This window comes from Carassius carassius, chromosome 36 (assembly GCF_963082965.1).
Source record: "Carassius carassius chromosome 36, fCarCar2.1, whole genome shotgun sequence".
Classification (NCBI taxonomy): domain Eukaryota; kingdom Metazoa; phylum Chordata; class Actinopteri; order Cypriniformes; family Cyprinidae; genus Carassius; species Carassius carassius.
The window spans coordinates 830,967-839,706 of NC_081790.1; the positions used below are offsets into that span (position 1 = coordinate 830,967).

At 30.7% G+C, this 8,740-nt stretch overlaps 2 long non-coding RNA genes across 3 annotated transcripts in view; both read right to left on the reverse strand.

The window, feature by feature from the left end:
- The window catches only part of LOC132116609 (uncharacterized), a 5,193-nt gene extending 2,890 nt beyond the window's left edge, over positions 1-2,303 (reverse strand). For both annotated transcript variants that reach the window (XR_009425655.1, XR_009425654.1), the window contains exons 1-2: positions 2,186-2,303; positions 922-1,138 (exon numbers count right to left, since the gene is read on the reverse strand). This is a non-coding gene — a long non-coding RNA (uncharacterized LOC132116609). The remainder of the gene's footprint in view (positions 1-921; positions 1,139-2,185) is intronic.
- Positions 2,304-6,334: 4,031 nt separating this feature from the next.
- Positions 6,335-7,309, reverse strand: LOC132116606 (uncharacterized). Its single transcript, XR_009425650.1, has 4 exons — positions 7,167-7,309; positions 6,647-6,815; positions 6,500-6,543; positions 6,335-6,414 (listed from the first exon to the last, which is right to left on the reverse strand). It is a non-coding gene; the product is annotated as an uncharacterized LOC132116606 (long non-coding RNA).
- Positions 7,310-8,740: the final 1,431 nt, after the last annotated feature.

Here is an 8,740-nt window from a genome sequence, read left to right on the forward strand (position 1 = left end):
TTCCCCCATAAACCGTTCATAAAGCTATCTGAGATGGGTCATTCAATTTTTGCACTGAATTTCTGCAGCAAAATCAACAATATACATGCAATAACTAAACCCAAAAAGAAAAAGAAACTGTAGTGTAAAACACAATCTATGATCAATACAATATACTGTCTATTGTATAAGGGCTGACCTGACACATAAAATAATGCAGTTTCTGTAATTTCAGCTGATGGTAGTGTTTTTATGATATTGTGCTATGATTGACTAAATGTTCCTGTTGAAGGAGAATATGTGTTAGTGTTTAGGAATAATAATTAGATTTTGAGACATTGTTGCAGTGTTTTGGTAGATGTAGTGTAATGTGTTAGGATACACTCTAAAAAATGCTGGGTTGTTTCAACCCAACTTTGGGTCAAATATGGACTAACCCAATTTTTGGGTTAAAAATGTAATTACATAATTTAACCCAACAGCTGGGTTACTCCATATTTGACCCAAAGTTGGGTTGAAACAACCCAGCATTTTTGAGTGTATTATTGTAATTTGAAAATGTGTGTTGAAGTTCAGTTTAAAATGTGTGATTTTGAGCATAACATAACCTGTTTTGTCAATTGTGTGTTGGTGCGTTAAGAGTTAAGGGAAATTGTTATATATATATATTCCTTTTTACAGAGTTCAATTTGATAGAACTGTCGCAATAAATTTATGAACTAATATAATGTAAACATTTTTTTTTTCAGCAAGTGCATATAATTAGGGACGCTAGACGTGTCCAATATCCGAACAGTAACTACAAAATTGTTCCTAGCAATAATTTTGATCAAACAATTAAATATGTTCTTGTAATTTCAGATGCATCTAAAATATGTCATACCATTGATATTACCTACGAAGTTCAAGTAATTAGAAAATAGCGTGCTCTCAAGGACGCACATTTCTTAATTTATAGATGTGAAGATAGTCGCACAGCGGACTAAGCACAGCTGCGTTTGGAGCAGCTCACGGGTCTCGCATCCAGTTCAAGACAGCAGTCCAAAACTGTTCACAGAAAAGTTCATGTCAGGGATTAACAAAGTTTCTTCGACTAGTTTTAGAAAAAAAAAAAAAACGGAAACAGTGGTGTTTTCACAGGAAGGGGCCAGCAAGTAGTCTGGGGAGGCACAGAAACCTTCATTATATCAATATAAAAATATACTTTATGTAGAGTAAAGTACTGGACTGTTTTAATGCCTAAAACACAACTGAATACAATTAATTTAATTGTAATTTAGATATAGCCTATAGTTGTGAATACTGAGTGAATATGACCATTTTTGTATTATTCTTCACCTCCCGTTATTTTAACAATACACGGTAAAAAATGAATCGTGGGTCTTGTAATTTTCATTAAAAAAATGAAGGTGATCCAGCTGTCCAGTATTTCTCAAGAATTTGAGCTGTTTGGCTGTATACAGTCTTTTAAATATACAAAATAACTCAAACTTTTGAAAATCAACTTAAAATAAATGAGCATGATACATTGTGTCATAATTAGATTAAATCAGCAGATTCCATTAAAAATACAAGCCTTAAAGACTACTCAAATATATTATGTGTAATATAGTAAATAAGTAAATAGCTGATTCCATTTGTTACATTTGTTATAATAAGTCTAGCCAGTCATTACCAGACAAATAATAAATCTTTTTTATTATTAATTTTATAGCATTTGTTATGAATACAAAAACAGCCTGCACTTTTAGAAACAATATAGCTGTGTATTCGTTAACAGATTATAAACTATAAATTCTATAACAAGTTGGACAAAATTCACCACAATAAATGAGCCAATAAAATTAATTCAAAAAGACTAAAGGATTAATAGATTTTAATTAATGCTGGTGCAATTTCTCCATAGAATTTTAAAGAGGAAATTTGTCAATAGAATTCAAATAAATCGCACATTTCTGGCTCGCGCGCCGCTCGTGCACATAAGAGCTGCTCTTCAGTCATATGTGAAGACAGCGCTTACAAAAGCCCTGAAGGAACGATTGAAATAATAATAATAATAATAATACAAAATTCTGATTCTAGGATTACATTAACCATGGAACGTATATATATATTTTGGGGGATGTTCAGCATCCTAAACTATTTTTGGTTAAACTACTCTCTGTAAAAACTCTTAACAGACATTAAAGATGCTTGTTTTATTCACCTTGTGTTGAGCTGAAGAGCGATGACCCATCCATCACAACTCTGAGATATTCAGCGAACAGAAAAGTCTTCAGTTCTAAAGAACAGCAAACATGCTGAAATGGACAGTGTGTGGTTTTGGCTGATATTAGGTGTGATGGACTTGAAGCAGGGCTACAGACTCGCAGCGGGGGGGGCGGAGCTGAAAACAGACACCCCAGGTCCAGCCGGATACTTTCTGCTCCCGTTACCCACTGAAACTCATGGTGTTTGCATACAATCACACATTAAGTGAATTAAATGCAATATTTGTTAAATACACAGACATTTCAGAAACATTTCCATGAGAAAAAGAAACACTTTTAATATGGCTACTGCTTAATACAGCACCATTGTTTCAAGAATAAAGTTCAACATAGTCATATTTACTATTGAAATACTAATAAAGTGGAGTTATATGCTTTTATCAGTTGTATGATAAATGTGACTCAATACAACAGTGCGACTACAGTAAAAAAAAATAATTTACCCTTTCGAAAAACACATATTTGTGGTCATTATTGGAAATGAAGAGGTACGACTGAACCAGGAATGAACCCGAAACACACGTGATCGATGCCATGTGGTGAATCTGACCAATCAGCGCTCCTGCAGTCGTTCTGGAGAAAACGATTTTCTACATGGAGTAATAGAGACAGATCTCAACAATCACGAGTTGATTTTTGGCTCCTTTCAGAACATTAAGAGAGAGTTGAATTTGTTACTATTGAACCATCAGTTTTAACAGATCACAAAGACATATTTATTCAAATTAATGTGTTAGCTTGTCAATCAAGTAGAGACAATATTGGAAGTTAAATAATAGTCTATTTAAACATAATGATTTTTGTGAACAAAATAAGAATTTAATTGTTAAATATTGGCATCAGGCTTCTTTGATTCCAAAGCCATCTTTAAATAAGAAAATTAGCAATATTGTATGGAACCCTAACCCTAAAAAAATTCAAATAAAATGAAAACAATATAATTAATTGAATTATATCCATCACCTATTACCAAAATATGTCAAGTACTGAATTATTAGAAGTTGCTACAATGAGCTGGATAATATTCATGAAGAGAAAGCTATTATTAGGTCAAGACAAAAATGGATGAAGCAGTAGAAAACATACGAAATATTTCATTGGTTTAGAAAATACTGCAAACAAATTAATAATAAAAGGGTTTACTAATGATAATCCAAAGGATATATCTTGTTTTGTTAATCAATTTTAAATTGTATAGTCCAAATAATCTTTCTTAATTTTTTCTAAATAATTTATCAACCAATATTAATAGGATTAATTCAGATTACAAAAATTTATGTGATAAAGAAGGAAATATTCAGGAAATCACAAACTGTATGTTTAATATGATTGATTTATTTTTATGAAGCGTTTGACACTATTGAACATTCATTCATGTTCAAAGTTATTGACTTCTTTGGTTTTGGCAATTTTTTGTCAAAAGGCAATTCATATGCTTAGTTCAGTCCAGTTGTCTGTCAGAGATTTGATAAGACAAGGATATCCTATATCACCCTTTCTCTTTATATTGGTTACTCACGTCATGGCTGCTCATGTCATAAAAAGCAAGTTTTAAGGAATTTCAGTGTTTGGTATAGAGATTACATTTAGCCAATTAATGGATGATACTACAATTTTTTTTTTTTTTTTAAATAGTGAAGACATTAATGAAGTTACTAAATGTATTGAAGAACTTTCCAGAATCTCTGGATTGAAGATGAATACGAATAAGTCCACTATACACTGCAAAAACAAATCACTGAATCTACTTAAGAACAGCGAGTAAACATAACTGACTTTTATTAAATTTATGCATTTAGCAGACGCTTTTATCCAAAGCGACTTACAGTGCATTCAGGCTATCAATTTTTACCTATCATGTGTTCCCGGGGAATCGAACCCCCAACCTTACGATTGATAACGCAATGCTCTACCAATTGAGCTACAGGAACAATGCACTGTGTTATTATGTGAACTTTAAGGTGGTTGCAATAGTTCAACTAAACAACTTTAGTAAACAGTACTTAAGAGCATCTAGTTTGTTGGATTAAAGGTCTGTTCCACTTAGATATATTTAGTTATCTTTACTTAGTTTAAATACTTACTAGGTTTTATTAAGTTGCAGCTTCTTTCAAGGCAAATAAAACAATTTACGTTATTTTAAGTATTTCAGTTGTATTGAAAATTCAACATTCAACATGACTTTGTGAGATGAGTGAATTAACTGGTGAAAAATACCTGCAGACTTGGAGGAAATGGGTGAAAGTCTATTAAGACTTTTTATTTTCTTCTTCTTCTGTTGTTATGTTCCATATTAGCAACATATTAATGCACTGCTGCCTCTCACTGGTTTATTTATGTCATTGGTTCTTTTGTGGCCACTTAAATATTTTAAGATCAATTTTTTTTTAATTATCTTTTTATTCTCACCATTACAGTGATTAGTGTTCTCTTTGGTTGGGCACTTTGGATTTTACTGATATTCTTCTGTTTTTTCCAGTTTTTTCAAGAGATATAACACATTAAGCAGACTCTGTTTAGAAAGATATTTACCTTCAAATTAAGCATTAGTCAACATTTACAATATCATTATTGATCATGAATATCTTGAGGAAGTTTCTTAATATTTGAAATATTCCTGTCATATTTGTGGTAATATGCTGAAGACACACACAGACTTCATCATTCAGCACAGGAATCACATCAGTATTAACAATTCAATCTAGTTTATTTTGTAAAAATTGTAATAACCATTTTATTTGCTCTTTTTATTGAGCTGCTACTGACATAAGACAGCAATTAAAATTGGAAAAATAAAAACAACAACTGTAAAACAAAGCAATTGCATAACCTATTCATGCTGCAATGCACTCTGAGAGTCAGTATATTCCACAGACAATTAAATTAAATTAAGATAACATAAATGCCTTAAGTAAACTTAACTCAAAATAAGTAAGGAATACTTATAATACATTAGCAGAGATTCAAATGACACAAAACAAGTTTGCACAATTGAATTAAATAAACTTAACAAATTACTTTTTACATTCTCTAAAAAAGATAAAATTTAAACATTTAAATTTAAATGTAAAAATTTTAGAACGAAATTTGAATATGTGTGTTCACTACTCATTGCTGTGCATATAACCCACCTGTTTTCTATAAAGCCTAAAAAGTGCACCACACTTTGCATGAAACAGCTCCCAGATGTGCACCAGCTGCAATTAAAGCTTTAGTGATGAACTCAATCAACACTCATAGTTTGATACTGTTACAGAACATGTTCTCCGTCTGTTTAGACTTCTGTTGAATTTCCTGTTTCCTGTGATAGTTTGTAGTCTCTTAGTTTGTAGTTTCATTGGTTCTCTTGATTGGATCCCCAGATGTGTCTGGATGGTTTATTACCTTGTGTATGTAAAGCCCAGTGTTACAATCCGTCTTTGTCAGTTGTTTTTCATGTTCTTCATTCATTATTCAGAAATGCTTTTGATTTAACAATTTTTGTTTACTTTTGTGCATTTAAAAAAATATATATTTGAGTATATTTCATTTTAAAATATTTTTGATAATATTTTTGTATAATTTATATATTTTTGTACATATTTTTGGCTATTTGTGTATAATGTAAATGTTTGTAAAACATTTAATTTTATTTTTTATATATTTTTATTTTATATATAATATATGTTTTATGTTTTTTCTTATTTTTTCTATTTTTTTCTATTATTTATTTTTTGTATAAATTTTTTCTATTTTTGATTATATTTCTGTATAATTCACTTTTTTGAATAGTTTTGTATACCTATGTTAATATACATTGATAGCATAAAAACCAATTGTGTGTATGTATTAAAATCAACTATGAGTTTACTTTAAATATATATAGAATCAGCCAGGTGTAATATTGTCTGTTATGACACTGTTGGCGATCATGTTTTTCTTTGCACTTTGCAGTTCTTTACACCTTTTTGGCCTCTAAATAAAGTATTTTTGTAAGAAATCTTCTACCATTGTGTTTTTGAACTTAACTATGATCTTGACAATTGTTGATACTGATAATATTATTATGTATATATATGTAATAATGCAATACAATAAAAACAATAAAGAGTATCCACCACTTTATTCAGTGGCTGGACATGATGGAGAGTTTTCTGCTGGTTCCGATGAAAGGAAGCACAGCTTTCTGAAGAGAAAACACACAACTCTCAATCTAACATCAGATTTCTGCATCAGTTCTACAGTTTCCATCTAATCAGAACATATCTCACCTCATCTGTGAACGTCTCTGGTGGTCTGTCTGAATCATGACAAACTATGAAACACAAACAGACATCGATAAACCTTTATTCAGTTAAAGAAGGATACAGTGCTAGAGCTGATGATGAAATATGATTTTAAAGATCATAAAGACTCACAGTTTGGTTTTCCACCGTTAATGCTGTTGTGTCTGACTCGTCTCGGTGTCTGTTTCTCTCCGGGTTCATTAGATTGTCTCTCGTCCTCTTTCTTTGTCATTTTTAATGTTTAATTAGACCATCAACTCATCTGACATGCATTTCTCTTCATTCTGTTTCAGCATCATATCTGTGGCAAAACAGTTGAAATGCTATTTTGAATTAAAGTTTGCCATTTGTTAATAATTTGTCACCTTGGAATTATAAGGTTAACATTTTTCATATTATTATATAATTTATATTGTTTTATATAATTATATTATATAATTTATTATGTGATGTGTACGCTGTGTAGATTTTGAGCATTTTGGTTTCTCTCTGCAGAAGTCTATGGAATGCAAAAACTGCTCAGAACGCAGAGCGAATTGTTTAATGCACATTTACATTCCAGTTGCATTTGAATAAAACATCATCATAAAAATTTGTTCAGGTTTTAAAAGAGAATATGTTTTCAACAGAAGGATTAAAGTGCTTTAATGACCTTCACTGAGCAGAAGAGGATCCATATTCAGTCCAGCGCTGAAGCTCTCGCAGTCGAACACACACCTCAGCGTCTCTTCTGAACTGAACTGGAGAGTGTTTACATGTTATTACAGAACATGTTCTTATCATCTTCAGCCAGCTGCACACTTTACAAACATGTTTCTCCACCCTGCTGCCTCAGAATATCCATGTTTTCAGGCACGGTTTTTATTTCTAGTGCTTGACCAATGTGTTTTACAGTAACTGATACAAGATACCGATATATTATCCAGCGGATAAGATAATGCTGATATAGTAATTAAATCATTCCAATCAGAACACAAATTGCTGAAATTAGATTCACACTTATGTTGCCACAATATAATTTTAAACATAACATGCTATATTGTTTTCACCAGACATTGCATGTTTAATTCAGTGAGTGTGTTCAGTTATCAACTCACAAATACTTATGGTGATTTTGCATTTGTAATCATATTGTGTTTAAATGCCAAATCTTTGGCCAGATCAGAACAGTTATTATTGTGTTGAGTGCAGTACTCAGTAAATAAGCTATAGTTGTTTTTCCCTGTGATCAGACTCAGTTTAGATCTGCAGTGCTGCTGGAGTCTGATATCAAACTAAACCACAGACTGAAAGACAGATCTGGAAGACAACCAACAGCCAAAACTCAAATGATGAAGACTGTTTAAAGCCATCTAGCAATCAATAATGATAATAACTAAAAACATACAATATATAAATATAAAACACAATTACTGATAGGCCTACTCATTTTATTTTACTTACATATTTAACTATTTAGTCTCAAATTAAATAGATTTTCAGAATTTACCTGTATTTAATAATTACGTTGTAATTAATATTGATGAATTTTGGAAATTCAGAAAATGTCTAATCTCTTTGTTCCTTTATAAACTGCATTAATTGTGGGAATCTGTTTTAATCTATACTTTTATACAGTAGATTAAAATCTTCAAAAACTGCATTTATTTATATATATATATATATATATATATATATATATATATATATATACTATTTTAAATAATTGTTTTGTGTGTATTGAAAGGCACTGGGTTACATCAGCCACAAAGCAGAATAATGTAGAAGAATGCAGTTTTATTAAAGTATTTTATTATTATTCAATTAACTTGTTATAATAAAAGAGCAGCTATATTAGTGATTTAGCAGTTTAATAATAGATATTCAGTGTGTTAATGCACTAATAACAGTAACTCTGTATTATTTCTCTATTTATTATTATATTTTTGTTGCATCTTTCTTCATCAGAACTTTTACATTAATATTGTATGCTACTCAAGTGTACATGTTAAAAATATCTTAATTGTCATGCATGACCTTTTCATAAATTTTACTGCACAAACTCATCCAATATTAATTACAGTTTTAATGTTAATCTTTTTAAATACTGTTATCACATCATCATCTCTCTCCTCTCTGAAGCGGGTTGCTGAAGCTGATTGTATAACAGTGATACTGTAATATATTTATGATCCTCATTAATCTTCAGATCAGATCTCTTCTCATACTGTAAACTGAAACTAAACA